General features: G+C 43.1%; 1 protein-coding gene across 12 annotated transcripts in view; it reads right to left on the bottom strand.

Moving 5' to 3' along the window:
• Ldb2 (LIM domain binding 2) overlaps positions 1–13,797 on the bottom strand; it is a 345,392-nt gene that overhangs the window by 206,464 nt on the left and 125,131 nt on the right. The window lies entirely within an intron of this gene.

The raw sequence follows: 13,797 nt of genomic DNA, 5'->3' as shown, positions 1-13,797 counted from the left end.
AACGTATGCGGGGGGGGGGGGGGGTTCTGGAAGGGGGTGGGTAGTGTGTGGTCACTTTTCAAATAAATTACTTCAAATGGGGATCAAATTCCAGTTCTCTAGACAAACTAACACCAAATCAACCAACTAAAAATTAATTCTTGAGGACATATTTGGAGAGGTTTTTTAAATGTGCTTTGAAAATGCAATTGTTGTGTATTGATTTATAAACGGGTGGTTATTTGATAGGAGTACATTCAAAATTGTAGTTTTAGGAGTGTTTTTGGGGTGTGTGTGTGTTTACTTTTTGTTGTCTGCTGCCCTGAGTCCATTTTTACCTATAGAAAACCCAATATCACAACCAGGCCAACAATTGTCAGTTTTCTTTTTTAATAATTTGATCAAATGAGAACTTTCACAGTTTACTTTTTATACAATGATATTGTTGTAACAGACAGTCATTGCATCAGTCACACGTGCGCGCGCACACACACACACACACACACACCAATGAAAAAGCAAATGTCTTATGCCTGCGGATTTTCTTGAAGTTTTTTTAGTGTGTGTGTGGGAGGGTTGTTTTGAGACACTATGTAGAGCAGGCTGGCCTCAAACTTACAGAGATTCACCTGTCTCTGCCTCCTGAGTGTTGGCATTAAAAGTGCAAAGGCATACACCACCACACCTGGTAAAGTTTTTTTTTTAAGGCAATAACTCTCTTGTTATTAAAATAATTGTGATGAATAGAAAAAGTTTAGGAATGCAGGACCTCCATGTCAGTCTGTCTTTTCTTGAGTGATCTCCTTGTTCATCTAGAAAACGCTTTAGCCTAGATATATGTAGCTGAGGGACATTCAAATTGCTCACCCCCAAGAGATGAAGGGACCCACAGCAGATGCTGAGGCAGAATCCAGGTTAGCGTTCAATTTACCCCCAAATTCTTAAGCAAATGTTTTCTCCAGAGATTGCCTGCTCTGGTGCCAGACTGGAGGGAAGATGGTTCCCAGCTGCCTGTCAGATGAGTGGGGGTTCAGGAGAGTCCCCCAAGGCTGGGGCCCTGGCGGAAACTCTGCAACTGCCCTGCTGCCCATTAAGCTGTCCTGCTTATGACAACTTTAAGTTGTCATCGCTGGAAGGCCTCAGGAATGAGCCTTCATTCCTTCCAAGAGCAATTAAGAAGCCTGGGGAGATTGATGTCGCCCTCTCCTGCAGAACGGAAGAAGTTCAGACAAATGAATTTCTCTGTCTCCTTCCTCTGAATTCCACCCATTAGCCACATTAAGGCCGACGCTTTCCTTCAGAAAACACAACAGTAAATACAAAATCACTCCTACCCTGGGTCTCCTTTCTAAAATATTTTTGTGCTAATTTGCTATGTTCAGTACCATAGAATATGCATCTGAGTAAGGAACGAGTTCTGCTCTCAAAGTTCACTATCAGAACACCAAATGAACAATGTAAAGACATCCTTGATTGTTTCTGAGAACCCCATAATTCAAGATATAAACTGTGGAAGTTTCTAGAGCATTTAGAAAAGCTCATGAGTTTGGAAGTAGAGAAATCAGTTTGGGAAATAAGCCGCATTGGGAATGCAGAATTCAGTAGTTTATCTGATTTTAAATAACCAAAATAAATAAATAAATAAAATCACCCCTTAATGGTATTCAACACCCGCCAAAAGCTATTCTGCTTTTTCTGTGTTTTTCAATGTAATCCACAAGTCTTTTGTTTTTGTTTTACGTTTGCTTTCCTCCTCAACACACGGATTAGCTTCTTGCCACCAGGAGCTTTGATTTTGTCTTGCATCCTGCACTTGCATCAGAATGGTGTCAGGTCCATGGTATTCTCAACAGAAATGATTCCATGAATAAATGTAGCTACTTGTACTATTTTCTGAGCTTTGTAACAACAGAAACTAAACCTTCCACGGGAGATGTAACTTACCAGGTAACCTCACTCATCAAAACTTAAGAAGGGGACTTAGAATTAGAACATGGGATGTCTGGCTTTCTGCGCTCTCTGCTCTGCTGCAGACCTGTGCCACACCTCCCTAGCTGTCCTCCTTAGGGATGGGGGACATGAGGTACTAGGAAGAGAGAGGGAGAAACAGCAGAACCACTCTGCTCCAGGCCCACTTGTTTCTCAAGATCTCTGCTTTGTAGGACTGATTCGCTGCCAGAATTCCTGCCCAGGTTTGCTAGGTACTACGTCACTGGTGGAATTTCCTCCTGTGGACAAGACCATCTTAGGACAAGCCTATGTCAGAGGCTTCCTAGCTATTAGAACTCAAGTGGTTAAACTTCTTCTTTGGAAACTGCAAATAACCCCAAGACCTGAGTGGAAACTTGAAACCACCTTTTTGCCTTGCTCATTGGTTGGGCGTCCATAGCCTGGATCGGGTCTCCACAATCCTCCTCCAATCTCACTCGTGGTCTCTGAGACATCAGCAGCAGAAGGGATCAGTACGAGACAAGAACTAGGAAGGAGCCCGGGCTGACACGAGAGTGTTGGGAGAAAAAGGATACGCTCGGGCTAGAATGAGCTTGAGGACTGTTTGTGCATAGCCTTACATTTTCTCAGAAAAGCTTCCATGAGAGTGAGCAGAAGTTACAGCAGGCATGGGACCCAAGGAGCAATACCATCTCCTCCTAACTGACTGCAGAAGAACAGGTTTGCAAAGAGCAAGGCCGCGGCGGCACCGTGGGACAACTGGTATAGCTACACATCGTCAAAGAACACCCCAACAATGAAGATGGAATATTTGAGTTCAGATTGCCGAACACATACGGGACTGGCCTTTTTTGCTGGCTGAGTTAAAAAGAACTTCTTATTGTACCCATACCTTATCTTAACCCAACTTGGGAAAATTCCTAGACAAAGCCATCTAGAGAGCTTTGCTGTTTTTCAACTCATTGTTTCTTGGCTGATTTTCAACGGTCATAACAATTCTTTGCTGTGTTTACAGCCAACAAGGTGGCCTAGTGGGCGAAGGTGATTGGCATGCAATCCTGACAGCCTACATACATTCAATCCCAGGAACCCACAGTGGAAGGAGAGAACTGACTCCTTACCCCTGAGAATAATTCTGACTTCTGTATGCATGTCAGAGCTTGATCACTCCTGTTTTTAGTCAGGCACATCACACACACACACATGCACGCACGCATGCACGCATGCACGCACATGCACACGCACGCACTTGTTCACTCAAGCACTCACACGCTTATAATAACAATCATTTTTAAATTAAAAATTTTTGGGCCGTATTTTAAGTTAGAAAAGCACAAATGTATAAAACTTTTAGATTAATCTTTAATTATAAGGGTTCAAATGTTAATGTAGGGAAGGAAAAGATCCTAAGAAAAAACCAGAAAATAATATTAACGATTGAACATTGGACAGTCCCATCTCAGCTGCACGTAAAGGAAGCTGCCTGTAGAAAGCCCACACATCTAGACCCGTGGGTTAAGAGCGAGACCTATAACCCAGTATTCCTAAGTGTTTTACATGCAATAAACCACCTTGTATTCATAACTGCCCTAATTGCCTCCAACAAGTGGAGCTCACAACCTTATGGGAATTTATGTCCTTAACCTCCAAGTTACCCTAACTTGAATATATAAAATCTGTCTCTTAATGGCTTAATGACCTGCGCTAAGGCAACTGACTCCTTTGCGTGTTTGTTGCTTTGGTAAGGGACCACTAACCCTGGTGGTCTATGAGGACTGAGAAGAAAGCTGCACACAGTGAACGCTGGATACATTCTGTTCTGAGTATTCATTGTGATTTCATTTGACGCTTACCTCACTTGTAAAAAAGGAATCTGAATTCCAAAAACTGTAAGCTACTCAATGAAACTAAACAACAAGACAGTGGTTAGTTTATATACACTCTGTCTAATTCCATCCGTGTGCTCCCTTCCCTCCAAATTCTGCTGAAATGGTGATTTTTTTTTTTCCACCTTGAAACAGATCACAGGAGTTGGAGCTAGCAGGCGGCTGGCCTGCACTCAAGGATGCTTTTCATGAAGATGTTCCTTCCTCCAGCCGTTTACGGGTTTGGGTCGCTTCTGACCACACACACACACACACGCACACACACATGCGCACACACGCCCACACATGCACACATGGTTTCTTGTTACCAACCTCCTCTTTTGCTGCCTGCTACAGCCCCTGGGGATGTAAGAAAGAGGCTGGGCCTTTCTAAAAATGACTAACTACAACCCAGAGACGACTGCTGAACCACATTAGAACCTTCTGCAGAATATCTAAGAATCCAAACTGGTAGAAACTGGGCTCTTAGCCATGAGGTTACATCAGGAGTCATGTGTTGTGGTATTTTTCTTGTGACCTGGGAGATCGGGCAAGCACCAGATCTTGTTCTTCTCTTCTGCCGGCCCCTGGACTGGGGAAGCTTGCCCACTTAGCCCCACTGAAGAACACAGCAAACTACTGCTGACTCATGGCCTTGCACCATGGACATGCGCAGTCCTGACTGGGGCAGTGTGCTGCTTTAAGGAGGCTCACTGGGCACTGCTACCTTCTTCATCTCTGGCCAGATTCCTTCCTTTTAAATGAGTGACCAAGAGGGGAGCAGGAGACAGGAATGAAGAGGACAGGTCCTGACCACAGCTAAGGAGCTTCTTCCTGGAGTACTGTAGGAGTCTGAGGATTCTGAGTGCAGAAGCAGAGGGATGGAGGCAATGTTTGTGTATAGGCTTTAAACCACATGGCAACCCCTCTCTCTCTCCTACCAGTCAGGACCACAGTCATGCAGGCTGGAAGTCTGCATTGAGATAGAAGCTTCCAAACCTGCCTCTTATCAACACTGCCGTTCTGAAGTTAGCGATCAGGTAGGATTCCTTATTGCACATGAACACATTACTAACCATATTTAAATGAGCCAGCTCTTTTTCCTTCAAAGAAGAGAATGCAGCATACAGGTGAGAATCTGAGGCCCATTACCCAGCACTGACACTATTCAAATGATAACTTAAATTCATTTTTAGTGACTTTAAACAATAAATAAAAATAAATGCCCAGGATCTCCAAATCATACAATATATTTCGCTCCTCTCCCTGGAAGCAATTGTCTCCTAATAATCATATGACTCTTGCAAGCCCAACTCTAATTTAAGTGCACACTCGATCACATTTATATGCAATCCTATTGTTCCCAATGTTTTATCTAAATGCAGAAATACATTATTCTTCTTTAAACATGAATTTTTATTCTCTTTTTTATTATTAATTAAATTTAATTATTGTGTGCACTGTGTGAGGGAAAGGGCTCACTCCTTCCATACCACATGTGTGGATGGCGGAGTACAACCTGTGAAAGTCAGTTCTCTCCTCCCACTACGTAGGATTCAGAGATTGAGCTCAGGTCATCAGGCTTGGCAGCAGAGCTTTTATCTGACGAGCCATCTTGTTAGTCCCATAACTTTAATTGTTTTCTTTGTTTACTTGGTTTATTTTGCTCCGCTGGTGAGCGTACCTGAGATTTTGCACATGCTTTGTCCAGTGCTCTATCACTGAGCTACATGCCCGTCCTCAACCGTCTGGAAACCCATCCACTTTATAGCCTGGGGGCTCTTTTTGTCTTATATGAGCCACACACTAATGCTTGAAATGAACGCATCCAACATTATCAAAACATTTCTCCACTAATGGTGCCAAATGTCTTGCCATCACTGGCAGTGCTTCAGGGAGAACCTCGATTACATCCTTTCTGTAAGTGTGTGGGAATTTCTCGGGGACAGATACCCGAGGTGGCCTGAGCGTAGGGAACATGCTGGACTGTTTTTTGGTCCTTTGTTTAGGAAGACCTTGGACTTCTTTATTAAAGTTTTCTCACCTGATGGATGGATGCACAGGTAGAGATGAAACAAAGAATACCTTTAAGTGGTGTGTTTCCAAGCAGGATCAGTAACAAGAGCCACATAATTATAAAGCAAAGGCTGGCTCTGCCAGGAGGAGGAGCATCTATGCCTGCGTGAGTAAGAAGAAGAAGCACCAGTGCAACCGAAGAATGAAGGATAACGTAAGAAAAGTTTGTCAGTTCAGAGAGTGTGTTAGAAACTCTGTTATCCTAAAGGAGGATGCTCCTTGGCACTGTTATAGGAAAGAAATCACAGATTCTTCCTGGTCCTGTGCAGTGACCATAGAAAAGGAGCCCTGGGCTTCCAGCACCCCAACACACACGCAGATCTAGCTGGGCACCTGTCACAGGGCTTCAGTTTGGGGATCTGCCTTTTCCCAGATAACACGTACTTCCCATCTATGCTGCTGGTGGATAGCAGCAGAATAAAAAAAAAAAAACTGGATCCCTTTCCCAACTCTACAAACTATGACAGCATACAGCAACTTCCAGGTAAATAAACAAAGTTAGCTAGGACTGAACACTGGCAAGGGCTCTGTTGCTGACAATCCTCATATATTTTAATTAGGTAAAAATACCATCGAAGCGCCTCTATCCTAAATAATCCCCATATGCATTTCCGGGATTAAAATCCGTATTCCTTTTGTCTCGCTCACAGGTGAGCCCAAGTCCCACCAGCAGCCAAGTCACACATCAGTACAGGAGGCATACTCCTGCCACACAGCAGAAAAGGTCCTTAATTATATTTTTTTAAAAAAAAAATCCACAGACACATTCGCTCCCATCCCGGATTCTCTCCCGTCCCTACTCTGTCCCTCTCCACCAAAAACATGATCCTGGTACTGGGGATGCCCCCCGGCATCTTTAACTTAAGCACTGACAGGTTACGGGGGATTTTTGCCAGAGTAATTATTTTTCAATTCAACAATAATGAGAAATTACCATGGCAACCACTCATCACGTGGTACGCATAGACCCCCCCCTCCAAAGAACGAAACACACTTAAAGCGTCTACTCCTTAAAAATGTGTGCGTGGTTTAATTAAACTAAAACAGGTCGAAGTAAGGAGTGCTGTGTAGGGGTGGGAAGTGGGGGTGGGCAGGGTGTCGACTGGCTTTAGTGTCCTGTGCTCTGGACGGGAAGAATAGCTCATGACACCCTGTCCTGTGCATATATACACTGGCAGCACTATGCTAATCTCATTTTCATTTCAGTCCCTTGCATTTACACAAGTCAGCTAACCTCCTAGAAAAACTGAAGACAGCCAACGGGGTTACACTTGCATTTCTAAATGTCTTTGTTGGTCTTCTTCTTACGCTGAGCGTGGGGACAGAAAGGTCCCCCGAAATTGCCCCCTGTCTCTTCATGACCTTCAGGAGGTACGGTGGAAGCTATTCTCCTGGACTGCAAGTCTTTATCTTTCCCTTTTCACTTGGGATTTATTTTTTAGGTCAGTGTCTCGCTGTGTGGCTGAAGCTCCTAGGGTAGCCCAAGTTGGTCTCAAGCTCATAGATTCCCTTCTGCCTCAGACTCCCAAGTCATTGGGATTATAGGTTAGGTTTGCCATGCTGGGCAAATCGTTCTACTATCTTAATCTCTGGCCAGCTTTTCTTCAAATTTGGGAATTTTAAAATAAACTGTGTTTATTCAAAACATATTAATAATAGCGGTTAGCAATTAACTCTGAGGCAGACACTGTTTTGAACTCTCCCCCTAACACAACTTCTGAAGCCTCAGAGCAGGCACTTACACTAAGTCTCCTTACTGAGCCCATTTCACAGATGAGGAAACCAAGATCCAGAAGTTCCACACTGGTGCACAGTTGCACAGCTTTCGGTTTCAAAGAAAGAACTCAAAGACGGGGAAATCCTGTGCCTGTATTTGAACTCATGACTATATGGTTACATTCCTTAATCCAAACATCCCGCCAAATAACCTCACTCGCTTAAATATCCAGTTAATATATGTCCAGAACGTGGGGTACTTCCCCAACTGGAACAATCAACACAAAGGCGGATTTCCATCGCTCCCACAGGGTCTGTGGAGACACAGTAACAAAATTAATCATGTTGGGCCACTTTCCCTTGCTAGCTCCTAACCGCAGAAGCACATCATAGATACAGGCGGAAATTTGAAGGTTCTCCTCTTCCTTCCATTCTTTGTTTTCTATTTATCTTTGAGATATTTTATGGGAAACAAAACCTTGCACAGTTTGTTTTTCTTCTCAAATTATCAACTCTGATTTCTTTTATTCTCAGCTAAACTGTGTTTTGCTTGCTGGTAAACGCTTGCTATCAGCTTAGCAGACATTCTAAAGCTGCATGTTGCCATGACAGTGAACCGTCCCTGTCAATAGAGAATTGTCGAATTTCGCTCGCAATTCAAGGCTTTGCTGGGAGAAAGGGGTTGCTATATTCAACTCAGTGCAAGTAGATTCTGCCATGGGAAAGAGGTAGAGTAAAACCAGAGAGCCCTGGCTCTGAAACACATGCATCTTCAATAAAAGACAGATCTGGGTCTTTTTCCCTGAAAATACCTGAGAAAATCATTATTTCCTTCTCCAACTTTGTTTTACTAAATCACAATTAATTAAGAATATTCCAATAACAAATGTTTCATTGGATCATCAAAAGCAGTGGTATGTGTGTGTGTGTGGATGTGTGTGGATGTGTGTGGATATGTGTGGATGTGTGTGTGTGTGTGTGTGTGTGTGTGTGTGGATGTGTGTGGATGTGTGTGGATGTGTGTGGATGTGTGTGTGTGTTTATTCTCCAAAGCTGAACTCTTTGCTACCAGACTTATTACAGTTAGAAGAAATAAGAATTTTTTTTTCTGTCTACATTTGAGTTCCTGTCAATTTCTTACCATCTCTACTTGCCTCTAGTGTGCTTTAGAAACAGAAAGAACACGTGGCAGGTTGGTCATCAGCAATAGCACAGTTACTTCTGTCCATTCCGTGTGGCATTCCAGGCCTCATAGTGTCCCTCTTTGGTTGGTATCGTCATCATCACAATTTCATGGAGAAACATTCATCTCCAGGATATTTAGAAATGGACCCAACCCCTAAGAAACATATAGACTAACAAAACCCCCAATACCAGGCATAAGAAACCCCTTTCGAGTAGACAGTAAGGGCAATTCCAGAGATTTCCCAAGCAGTCCCGGCTATTGTTGCTCCCCTTGGTGCCTCTCAGAGGCTAAAGGCAAGTCTCCATTGCTGGCACCATGCATACCATATACAAGCTCTTGAGGAACCATTCTGGATCTGACTTGAAAACCTCCCCGCTGGAGACCAGCTTTCACGGTATGGAAAGATGCTCTGCAAACATCCAAGGGAGGAAGCCAACAATAGACCTACACAGTCGTGATGCCTATCAATCATAATGACAGCAGCAAGGCAGGGCACAATAACCCTAAGGATCACTAGGGGGACTCACATCTTGTCAATAACCAACAACTCTCTAGCTGGACCTAGGCACACCCACAAGGAAGAAAAATATGCCTTGTGCCGGAAACTTGCAAATTACTGGAGGTTAGTGAGGGCATGGATCTTAGAGGAGAACCCATTACTGTCACTCTAGTAAGCTAGCACAATACCTAACTGCAACTAAAATATTTATCCCTATGCACACAGCTAAGTATAGCTCTCACCCCTCCAAGAACCTTCTCTTTGCAACAGATGGAAACTATTGCAAGAAACCACCGCTAGGCAAATGCAGAAAGAAGTAATCGTGGGGTGCCCAGCTCCAATGGATACATCTACGACACAACTCCTGAACCTAAAACTCAGGGAACACCAAGAAAGAGCGCCAAAAAAAGAGCCAGAAGACCAGGAAGTATGCCATGGGATTGTGTCTCCTAGAAAGGGCTAGAAAGCGTCTCCCCAAGACACCTCAACAATATAGCTGACTGAACAGCACAAGGACAATACCACTGGACTTGCTAAAATGGTAAAGAGAAATCACATGGGCCTCATCAACAGACAAAGAAATGCGGGCAACTAAGAAATGCTAAATAGACTTTCCCAAGAATAAGGCCCTAATCAGTTATCTGACCAACAGATCAGTCTTTTATATAAATGCAAGTAACACTAAATGGACAGAGGAAGCAAAGTGTGTGTTTCTCTCTCTCTCTGTGTGTGTGTGTGTCTGTCTGTCTTTATCTGCATGTAACAATAACAAAGAAAAAGAAATCATGGTTTTGAAATGGTTTTGATAAATGGGAGGGATTAGAGCGAGGAAGGGGGAGAGAGGAAAATATATAATTATATTTTAATTCGAAAAAAAATAAGAAAAAAAGGTCTCAAGATCCCAAGCTAAGTAAGTGACCATATGCAGGACTGTCTTAGTGTTTCTGTTGTTGTGACAAAACATCAGGATCATAAAGCAAGTTGGGGAGGAAAGGGTTTATTCCGATTACACTTCCACATTGCTCTTTACCATGGAAGAAAATCAGAACAGAAACAGGTCAGGATCCTGGAGGCAGAAGTTAATGCAGAGACCATGGAGGAGCGCTGCTTACTTGGCTTGCTTCCCCTGGCTTTCTTAACCCACCTTCTTGTAAAACCTGGCATCACCTGCCCAGGGAAAACACCACCCACCATAGACTGACCCCTCGCCCACTGATCACTAATTGAGAAAATGCCTTACAGCTGGATCCCATGGAGGCATTTCCTCAGTTGAGGCTCCTTCCTCTGATGACTCCAGCTTGTGTCAAGCTGACACAGAAAACTCGCCAGTACAGGGACTTTCTGGGCTCGACCTGTGTAAATTCATTTTCTCATTCTATACTCAAGCATAGAAGGAGAGACTCAATTTAACTTATCAAAAGTTGTATACAGGAGCCCCTATGTGAATCTGCCCTGCAAATGACCCAGTGAAGGGTGCCTCCAGGTGCATAGGTTCCTGGGTGACAATTCATCCAGGAGCACATGACATCACACCCCGATGTAGAAGAGGCCCTGAGTGGCAGAGTCCTGTAGTGAGGCAGTCACTTGTGTATCTGAAAAAAAATCTCTCCAGAGAATCATGGGCGGCATTTTCTCCTCAATATGAGCACAAAGAAAAGGAGACCATTCTGGGGAAGACTTGCACTATGCAACAGCTTTTTCTTGTCTTCCTCACCCAAATGCATCAGAATAGCCGATCAAAGGACAGAAATCATTCCTCGAATCTGCATTAAATGTTAGAGAACTATGCCAGGACTGAGGCCTTAGGATGTCATTAGAAAAGAAAGCCCAGATATGTTTCTTTGGGAAAGGAAACAAGGGAAACTGATGGAAGAGACTTGGCACATCTTGGTGACATTCAGTGTCTCCTTGACGTCTTCCTTGCAAGCCCTCTCACTGGACAGCCTGAAGCCCTGTCTTATACCCTAGTCTGTCACATCCAGCTCTTCCCTGGACTGGAGGACTGTAGGCCCAGCTATCTGCTGATCTTCCTCCTAACTATACATGGGCCTCTGACCAGCCAAGATCACAGCCAGACCCTTTCAACTAGAACTCTGCTCTAATATTCCCCTCCCTCCCTCCTCCTTGCCCACTTCAGCGATGTGCTGCCAGCCCTTGAGTTGCCACGGTGAACATACCGGGATGTGATTCCTTTCTTTTTCTGAGCCCAGTGCCTCCAACACATCTTTCCAAGGATCTCATTCTAATGGATCCCTAGAAATCCCACTATATTTATTTCAATCCTCTATCATTCTATAACTCCAGCCTGGACAGTGTGGTGGTTTTCTAGTTCATCTCTTTACTTGCACACCTGTGCACATCTGTAACCTCTTCAGGGAGGCCTGGAAGATCCTCTGACAGTCATTGGATTGGATCCCCCCTTGCTTCTTAGACTCCCCAAGGGCCTCACCACTGCTTGTTGTATTGAGCACATAGAACTGCAGACCTGGGGCTTTGCCTTATTGTGCCTGTTCTGGTTTGCATCCCCTTCATAGCTGAGAGGTTTGGTTTTTGTCGCAGACTCTTTTCTCTTGTCCCAGGCAATACTCTGCCTTCTACAGGGCGTTTTGGAACAGTTTCTGCCACTCAGTGTATACTTTCCTGAGCTCAGTGTAGCTCTCTGTTCCTTGTCAATCCAATCGTAGGTTCCTTGTCACTTCAGATCATCCAGCCCGTAGCAGCCAGCTCCCTATGGGACCAGCCTGTCTTCCTCTAGGGAAGCACTTCACTGATTAGTTTGTTGTTTATTGTCTTGTCTATGAGGAAACGGTTCATAAGACCCTGTTTATGCTTCACTATGAAGCATGGGATGTGTGCTTACTAAATAACTGCCTGAATAAGTGAATATACAAGAAATGTAATAAACAATAAAAAATAAGAAAAGATAAATTCAGTGAAGAGAATACTTTAATCTCTCTTTAAATGTCCATAGGGCGTTATGTAAAGTAATGTTTACATATGGCTTATAACACCACAAACGGATTTGTGCATTGTAATGTAAAGTGAAGAAGACTGGCCAAGAGGCAGAAAGGGAGGCTAGAATGGGGCACAGAACAATAGGAGTGCACATGGGAAAGAGTCCTTAGAGGGGATTGTTGAGCAGGAGGCTAAGGTGATAAGACCCCACTGTAAGAGACAGAGGCTTGGCATGGTGCACTTCGATACATATACATAATAGAGCACCAGGAATGTATCTGAACCTTTATTGATTGAAATTTTTAAATAAATACAGGCCATGAATTAAAAGAATTAAAAATCTTCATGCCCTTTGACTTAGTAATTCTATTCCTGGGAATCCATCCAGAGGACTTCATCCAGGAATATGTAAATGCTTTATACACAAAATTAGTCACCGTGGGAGTATTCATAACAGGAAAAAAAGGAAGAATGCGCTTATCCTACTGCAGAGGAATGATTCAAGAAACTATATGGACACTAAAAGGAAAACAGAAATCCTTAAAATATTGTTTGCATGCAGCTCATAGCACCACGACGGTATTCGTATATTATAACATGAAAGGAGGAAGACCGGCTGAAGAGACAGAGGATGGGACCAAACGGAGAACAAAACAGCAGAAGCACACGTGGGAGCGGATGAAAGAGCATCGTCAGGCACATGGGATGAAAAGAGCATCGTCAGGCAGGAAGGCCAGGGTGAGACCCCACTGCTGAAGGTAACAATCACTTTAGGTACAGGACTTGGGAAAGAAAAAAAATCAATCTTGAACTGACCAGGAATCTATCTCCCTGCCTGCTAGCTTCCATAGCAGCAGGAAGTGCTGGGAGAGAAAAGAAATCAGTGATCTTCCCCAGTGCTGTAGCCCTGTGCAGAACTGACCTTCCTTACAAGATTTCCCCATAGGTTCAACAGTGGCACCATCGTTATGGTTTCGACCAATTACTTTTTGCTTTACTATGGGGTCTATTCAATAGAAAGAGTTTCATACCTGGTCAGGATGAATTGTTTGATACATAGTATTGTGACAGTTTATTTCTCACATGTAAAAAATTGATTGTCTCTAGTAATTAATATGTGTTATATGTGAAATAAGCATATAAGTGCATAATATAATAAATCTCATACTACCAATAGAAAATAGAAGAGGATCTCTGCCTTTTTGATCTCAGAAATGTAGGGCATTCTAAAAACATGCCAAGAGGATAGATCTTACGAGATACAAGCAGTTCCTTTTGCATACCTCAGAATATTCACAGCCTAAGTGTCAAAGGACTTGATGGAAAATGTTACAGTATAAATGACTACACTCGGTGAGGACTAATGTCTATACAAATAACAAACAAGCAAAAATCAACTCAATATAAAATATCAGGGGATATGAACATATCATTTCCATAATGTAACTCAAAATTGTCAATAAAACTATTTCTTTTAAAATAAAAAATTGATACCTAAGTTATTGCATATCCATATTAATGCTCATGTTAATTTTTTGTTTTTGTTTTTTATTCAATAAACCATATGTTGG

The sequence above is a fragment of the Myodes glareolus genome, chromosome 8 (genome assembly GCF_982192425.1).
Source record: "Myodes glareolus chromosome 8, mMyoGla1.1, whole genome shotgun sequence".
Classification (NCBI taxonomy): domain Eukaryota; kingdom Metazoa; phylum Chordata; class Mammalia; order Rodentia; family Cricetidae; genus Myodes; species Myodes glareolus.
This window is presented reverse-complemented; position numbering and strand designations above follow the sequence as displayed.